Source organism: Nomascus leucogenys, chromosome 10 (genome assembly GCF_006542625.1).
Source record: "Nomascus leucogenys isolate Asia chromosome 10, Asia_NLE_v1, whole genome shotgun sequence".
In the NCBI taxonomy this organism is placed as follows: domain Eukaryota; kingdom Metazoa; phylum Chordata; class Mammalia; order Primates; family Hylobatidae; genus Nomascus; species Nomascus leucogenys.
This window is the reverse complement of record NC_044390.1, coordinates 99,880,977-99,887,646: the sequence shown is the minus strand read 5'-3', so window position 1 is coordinate 99,887,646 and position 6,670 is coordinate 99,880,977. Positions and strand designations below refer to the sequence as shown.

Below are 6,670 nucleotides of genomic sequence, written 5' to 3'. Positions count from 1 at the left end.
TCTCGTGTTGGGCTCATGTCTGGGGCTGCCTCACTTCCCCATGCGAGGGAGGCAGGCCCCATGCAGAGTGAGCTCTGAGCACCTCACTGCTAGTGATGGTCACTCTGTTGCCTGCTGTCCCTCAGTGACTCTGTGGAGTCACGCCTGACTTGAGGTTGGGGCCTGAAGTCCGAGCATCCTGTGAAACCCGCTCAGGTCTCTTCATTCTGCCAATGCTGGGAAGCCACAACCTGTTCATCCAGTGTGGAGGCTTTGTCTTCAGCTGAGCACCAGAAGAAGCCGAAATGCAGAGACCCCCGAGTTTGTGCAAGGGCAGGGCCGAGAGGGGAGGTCGCGAGTTAGTGCAGGAGTGAGGCCAAGAGGGGAGGTCCCAAGTTTGTGCAGGGGCGAGGCTGAGAGGGGAGGTCCCTAGTTAGAGCAGGGGCGAGGCTGAGAGGGGAGGTCTCGAGTTAGAGCAGGGGTGAGGCTGAGAGGGGAGGTCCCTAGTTAGAGCAGGAGTGAGGTTGAGAGGGGAGGTCCCGAGTTAGTGCAGGGGCGAGGCTGAGAGGGGAGGTCCTGAGTTTGTGCAGGGGCGAGGCTGAGCGGGGAGGTCCCTAGTTAGTGCAGGGGCGAGGCTGAGTGGGGAGGTCCTGAGTTTGTGCAGAGGCGAGGCTGAGAGGGGAGGTTTCTAGTTAGAGCAGGAGTGAGGTTGAGAGGGGAGGTCCCAAGTTTGTGCAGAGGGAGGCCGAGAGGGGAGGTTGCGAGTTTGTGCAGGGGTGAGGCCAAGAGGGGAGGTCCTGAGTTAGTGCAGGGGTGAGGCTGAGAGGGGAGGCCAGCATTCGCCCGTGAAGTGGGCTGGGGCTACCCTGCATCTGTGTCTTAGAGAGATCGGTTGATATTCACTCTTCCCCTTCCCATCTCCAAAAAGTACAAACAAGAACACTCGCCCTGTAGAGGATGCAGATCTTTCCTCAGGACCAGCTGCACCTGTCCAGGAAGGGCAGGGCAGCTCAGAGAGCCTCAGGGCTCCAGGTGTCCTAGGGACTCACTCCTGCTTCCTTAGTCCTTCTGAAAAGTCCAACACCTGGCCCACTGCAAAGGGGATTTCTACCTGGAGCAGTCGGAACAGCTTGGGTTTGGCTCTGATGCGAGGGAGGAGGCCTTGGGACCAGGGCAGTTATCTTCCCAGCGTGGTAAGGAGCCGTGTTTTATGGAAGCAGGTGGCTGTGAACTCATTCTGTATTTTCATGAGCTTCTGTACTTCCTCGTCCTCAAGACTCGGCCATCCCACCCAGCAAAACTGACCGGCTGTGGTGGTTTTGGAGCCCTGCTGTCCTTGTGGGGTGGCTGCATGGGTCGTCCACAGGCTTTCTGGAGGTCAGCCTGGCAGCCGCTGCAGATCCCACTGCTTCTTCCTGGCTCCTTGGCCCAGCCTTGGAACAGACCCAGGGCAGGGCTGCAGCTGCCCGCTGGCCCCACGGACCGTCTCCTCACGCGCTGCTCACCTGCGGCTCCCTCTGTGCTCCCTGGTGCCCCTCAGAAGCGGGGGCCAGCCCTGCCCACCCCTCTGTGTGCTGCCCAGGCTCCAAGCCAGGGAAGGGGGCCTCAGGTTCTAGGTGAACCTGTCCACCCCAGTGAGTGAGGAAGTCTGGGCAGATTGGCTTAAAACAGAATGAGGGATTCAGGCCAACCCTCCTCTAGGCCAGCTACAGAGGCTGTTTTAAATCTGCTTTAAGTCATCTTAATGACCTCAGGGCTGGCAGGATGGGAGTAGTGGGGCCCAGGTGTGAGAGCCAGGGGTCCAGGGGCTGCTCCCAGCACAGGGTGGCCTTCAGCACAGTGTGGCCTTCACCCCAGGGGTGTGGCCAAGGCAGAGAGGCAGCTGAGTTTGGAAGGGGCTTCTGCCAGCGAGGGGTTCCTGGTGACAGCCCCCCCAGCTTCGGGCTGGCAGCCTGGAGAGAACGGAGCAATGCTGGCCCCGAGGCAGCTGCAGCTGGCTCCCCGAAGAGGCCCCAGAGTCACTGCCAGGGCCACTAGGTCGCCGGGAGCCCTGCGCTGGGAAGGGAAGCAAAGCATGAGAAAGGAGGGGATTTAGGAAAGTAGATCCTCCCTCCAGCCTGGCTTGATGCGGAAACCAGAACGCTGTCCCCGGGGCCGTGCCCGCCCTCTGCCTCCGCGTGGGCTCTGTTTTGGCATGGATGTTAGCTCCTGCGCCTTCTGACAGCGGCTGCAGCCGTGTAGAGAAGCCGGGTCTTGCCTCCCTGAGGATGGAGGGCCACATGCAGAGTGCAGCCTCGCCCTGCAGATCCGCGCGCTGACCAGCAGCAGGACTGAGCCAGGTGATCTTCGGGGGAGCCACCTCCAGGAACGCCTAGTGCTGGTAACTGGTAGACACCCATTATTCAACCATCCTCTACACTTAGAATTAAGTTACATTGGAAACAAAGGTGACGAGTGCTCAGGACACACCACTTTCTAGTTAGTTTACCGCACCTGCCTGTTACCTGCAGGCCCGAGGGTGTGCCTCTGTGGCCGGTGTGGGACGGCGCCCCTTCCAGCCTTACCCACTCAGTTCAGTTGGAATGGGCCCTGGGAGGAGTGTTTGCACTGTGGAAATTGGTAAATGCTTCAAATCAGGGTGGTTTTTAATTTTGCTTTTGTTTTTTTCTGGAGAGAAGGTTGTTAAACACCAGCACAGTGCTGCACCAGGCAGCCAGCGTATAATCATGAGAAATAAGTAGTTGTTTAAGCCACTGCATTTGGGGTGGTTTGTTACATAGTAATGAATAACCATATTATGGCCCTTGAAGGCCCACAGCCGTATGACCCCTGCCTCCACCCCTCAGATAAACCTCTTCTCCCTACCTGCTCCTCCTGGAGCCCCTCACGTGTTCCTCTGCTTCTCCACCGAACCAGCTAGTTCTCACAACCAGCCCCTCAGGCACCGGCCCCTCCCTCTGTAGCCTCTCCTCATTCAGCTCCCGCAGGGTTGCCCCCACCCCGCCAGCCGGTCTAGTTTCCCCCCAGCACCTGTCACTATCGGAAAGGAAACATCTGTTTACCGTTTGTCTCCCCCATCAAAAAAATAGAGCAGGGATCTTGCCTGTCTGCCCACTGTTGTTTATTTGTCAGAAATATTTGGCCCCAGGGCAGCATCTGCTGATCACTGGGTGACCAGTTGGCTACTGAATGGTGAAGGTCTGACAAGCTGATGAGCTGTCCCCTGGGCTTGAAATCTTTCCCGCGGCACAAACAGCGGCTCCTTCCTCTGTCACTCACTTTTCATGGTTGTCTCCTTCTGAGGCAGTGAGTCTAGATGGTGGGGTCTTAAAGTTCCTCACACAGAGCAGACACTTGGTCGTGCGTGTCTGTGGAAAGAATGGATGCAGGAGAGAATGTTGAAGGCCAGTCAGACCAGGAGTGAGGGCCGTGCGCTGTGCTGGGAGCCTGGCACTGTGAGTGCCGTGCGCTGTGCTGGGAGCCTGGCACTGTGAGAGCCGTGCGCTGTGCTGGGAGCCTGGCACTGTGAGTGCCGTGCGCTGTGCTGGGAGCCTGGCACTGTGAGAGCCGTGCGCTGTGCTGGGAGCCTGCATTTGTGAGCCCCGCCCAGTGGTGGCCTTGAATGTGGGTCCACTTGGGCTGCTGGATCAAAACGCTGCAGAACGGGCGGCTTAAACAACAAAGTATTTTCTCACAGTTCTGGGGCCTAGAACTCTGAGATCAGGGTGTCAGCGGGGCCAGTTCCTCTTTGGTCTGTCTCCTTGGCTCGTGGGCAGCGTCTTCTCTTCATGCGTGTCTGTGCCCTAATCTCTTCCTGTGAGGACACAAGTCCTATTGGATTAGGGCCCACCCCAGTGGCCTCATTTTATCTTAATCACCTCTTTAAAGACTACACCTACGAAAACTGGAACGATACAGAGAAGATTAGCGTGGCCCGTGTGCAGGCATGACACGCAAATTCATGACATGTTCCATGTCTGCAGATACAGTCACCTCTGAGGTCCTGGGATTTAGGGCTTGAACATATTGTAACACTGTGCCATCAAACCTCGCACGCCACGGGGTTTTATAAAAATTGGGTGGTTTTGTTTGTTGTTGTTTGGCAAACCCCACATGCTGGATACCGTTGACACCCCGTGGTGGGCTAAGCCATGTCCCCGTCCTGCCACCACAGATACCCGCATCCGATCACTTGAGCCTGCGATGATGTTACCTTGCACGGTAAAAGGGGCTTTGCAGATATGGTGGAATTAAGGACCTTGAGATGAGGGGAGGGTCCAGGGGCTTGGTGACAGCAGAGGCCAGAGGGATGGTGACAGAACAGAGGCCAGGGGCTTGGTGACAGAGAAGAGGCGGGAGGGATGTGCTTTGCAGAGGGAGCAAGGGCCTCCAGCCAGCAGAGGAGGGCAGGCTGTCAAAGCAGAAAAGAAAACAGATCTCCCTGCAGGGCCTCCAGAAGGAACCAGCCCTGCCTGCCCCTTCATTTTGGACTTCTGAGCTCCAGAACTTCAAGAGAATAAATCTAGTTTAAGCAGCAAAGTTGGTGGTAACTTCTTAGAGCAGCACAGGAAGCTCACCACACCCCACACACTCGTCCCGTTTGGTTTTTGTTTTCAGGAAGGTTCCAGTCTGTCTCAGAGGTGCTGTGGTTGGCGGTGGAGTGTGGGGCATGGCTGAGCACCCAACATGTGCTTCACCCTCTTCCCTGCTCCCCAGCATGTTCCTTCACCCTGTAGCTCTAGGTCTCTGTGGCAGACACTCAGCTCTAACTGCTGACCTGATGGCTCCACTTGGTGTTCAAACATTGCAGATTCATGTTGTCAAAGAGAGCTGTTTCCAGAGGGGACCCCAGGCCCACCACGTATGCCCCACAGACCTGCCCTCTTCACTGTCAGAAGGTGGCATGGCCTCCCTGTGGCTCAGGCCAAACCCCAGGAGTCGTCCCTGCTGGCTGTCCTCAGTGCCCCAGGCTTCTCTTCAGGGGCTTCTTGTGGCTCTGATTGTTGCCCCCCTCATCTCACTGCTCTTCTCCCAGATCTGTGCGTGCCTCGGTCCTCCTTGTCACGAAAGTTCAGCTCAAATATTACTTCCTCAAAGGTGCCTTTGAGTACTCGCTCTCCTTGCCTTTCCCTCTCCTGGGACACTGTTCCCACCAGTACCTGCATGATTCCTTTTCTTTCTTTTCCTTTTTTTTTTTTTTTTTTTTTGAGACAGGGTCTTGCTCTGTTGTCCAGGCTGGAGGAGGGAGTGGCACAATCTCAGCTCACTGCAGCCTTCACCTCCTGGGCTCAGATGATCCTCCCACCTCAGCCTCCTGAGTAGCTGGGACTACAGGTGCACACCACCACGCCCAGCTAATTTTCCTATTTTTAGTAGAGAACAGGGTTTCACCATGTTGCCCAGGCTGGTCTTGAACTCCTGAGTTCAAGCGATCTGCCCGCTTCCACCTCCCACAGTGCTGGGATTCCAGGCGTAAGCCACCACGCCCAGCAACTCCATTTCTTACTTTGTTGGCTGACATTCTCCTGAGAGGTCCTCCCTCAACCATCGGCCCGAAATAGCAGCGAGCCTCCCCAGGGTTGCCTCTGTCTCTTCTTGACTGTTCCTGTCACGTTCTGTGCTTGTCGTCTGGTCCCCACTAGAATATACGTTCTGTAAGAGCAGGGATTTGGGGCAGTGCCTAGAATAGTACTTTCAGACAGTAGGCCACAATAAATATGAATGACGGCCCCATGCAGATGGTAGCCCCTCCCGCTCAAACGCTCCACCCAGTTTTATTTTCTTTTCATCAGTTACCACCCTCTGAAGGTCTCCACACACAAACATGAAACCGGACCAAAGCAGGGACCCCCCCGCACACAGAATAGTGCTGGGCTCCCGTAAGGCACCTCAGTGGGTCCATCAGCTGATGCGTGGACAGACAAAATGGGTGTATCTGGACACTGGAGTATCGTGCAGTGAGGAAACGTGCTGAGTGTGGATGGACCTTAAACACACCATGCAAGTGAAAAGGCGTCACAGTGAAAAGGCATCACAGAAGGCCATGTACGATATCCCATTTCTATGAAATGTCCAGAAGAGGCACATTATAAAGGTGGCTGAGTGGTTGTCGGACTGGGTGGAGGGGATAGGGAGTGAATGCAAGAAGGATCCCTCTGAGGTAACGGAAGTATCCGGAAACTGGGTTGGAGTGATGGGTGCACAGCTCTGCACATTTACTACAGTCACACAACACAGGTATATTTTATTGCATATAAATTGTATTTTAATAAAGCTGTTAATAATTTTACTTAGATTAGCATTTTTCCCACACTGCCATCAACTTAATATATAATTAGATTCATTGTTTCTAACTGTATTTAAATTTAATGTTTGTCACATTTTGCTTGCTAAATTTTTAAAATTTTAAATTACTGTGGGTACATAAAAGGTGTATATATTTATGGGGTACCTTGATGTTTTAATACAGACATACAATGTATAATGATCAACTTGCAGTAACTGGGGTATCCATCACCTCAAGCCTGTATCATTTCTTTGTTAGGAACATTCCAGTTCCACTCTTTTGGTTATTTAAAAATATAAAATACACTGTTATTAACTATATTCACCCTACTGTGCTATGGAATACTAGATCTTATGCTGATTAAATGTTTTCCCTATTTCTCCCATTGGCTACACCTTAGGCTAG

The 6,670-nt window shown here is 54.2% G+C and overlaps 1 non-coding gene across 1 annotated transcript; it reads left to right on the top strand.

The window, feature by feature from the left end:
* The first annotated feature begins 3,849 nt into the window (after positions 1-3,849).
* On the top strand, positions 3,850-3,960 carry LOC115837106. Its single transcript, XR_004032145.1, has one exon. It is a non-coding gene; the product is annotated as a U6 spliceosomal RNA (small nuclear RNA).
* Positions 3,961-6,670: the final 2,710 nt, after the last annotated feature.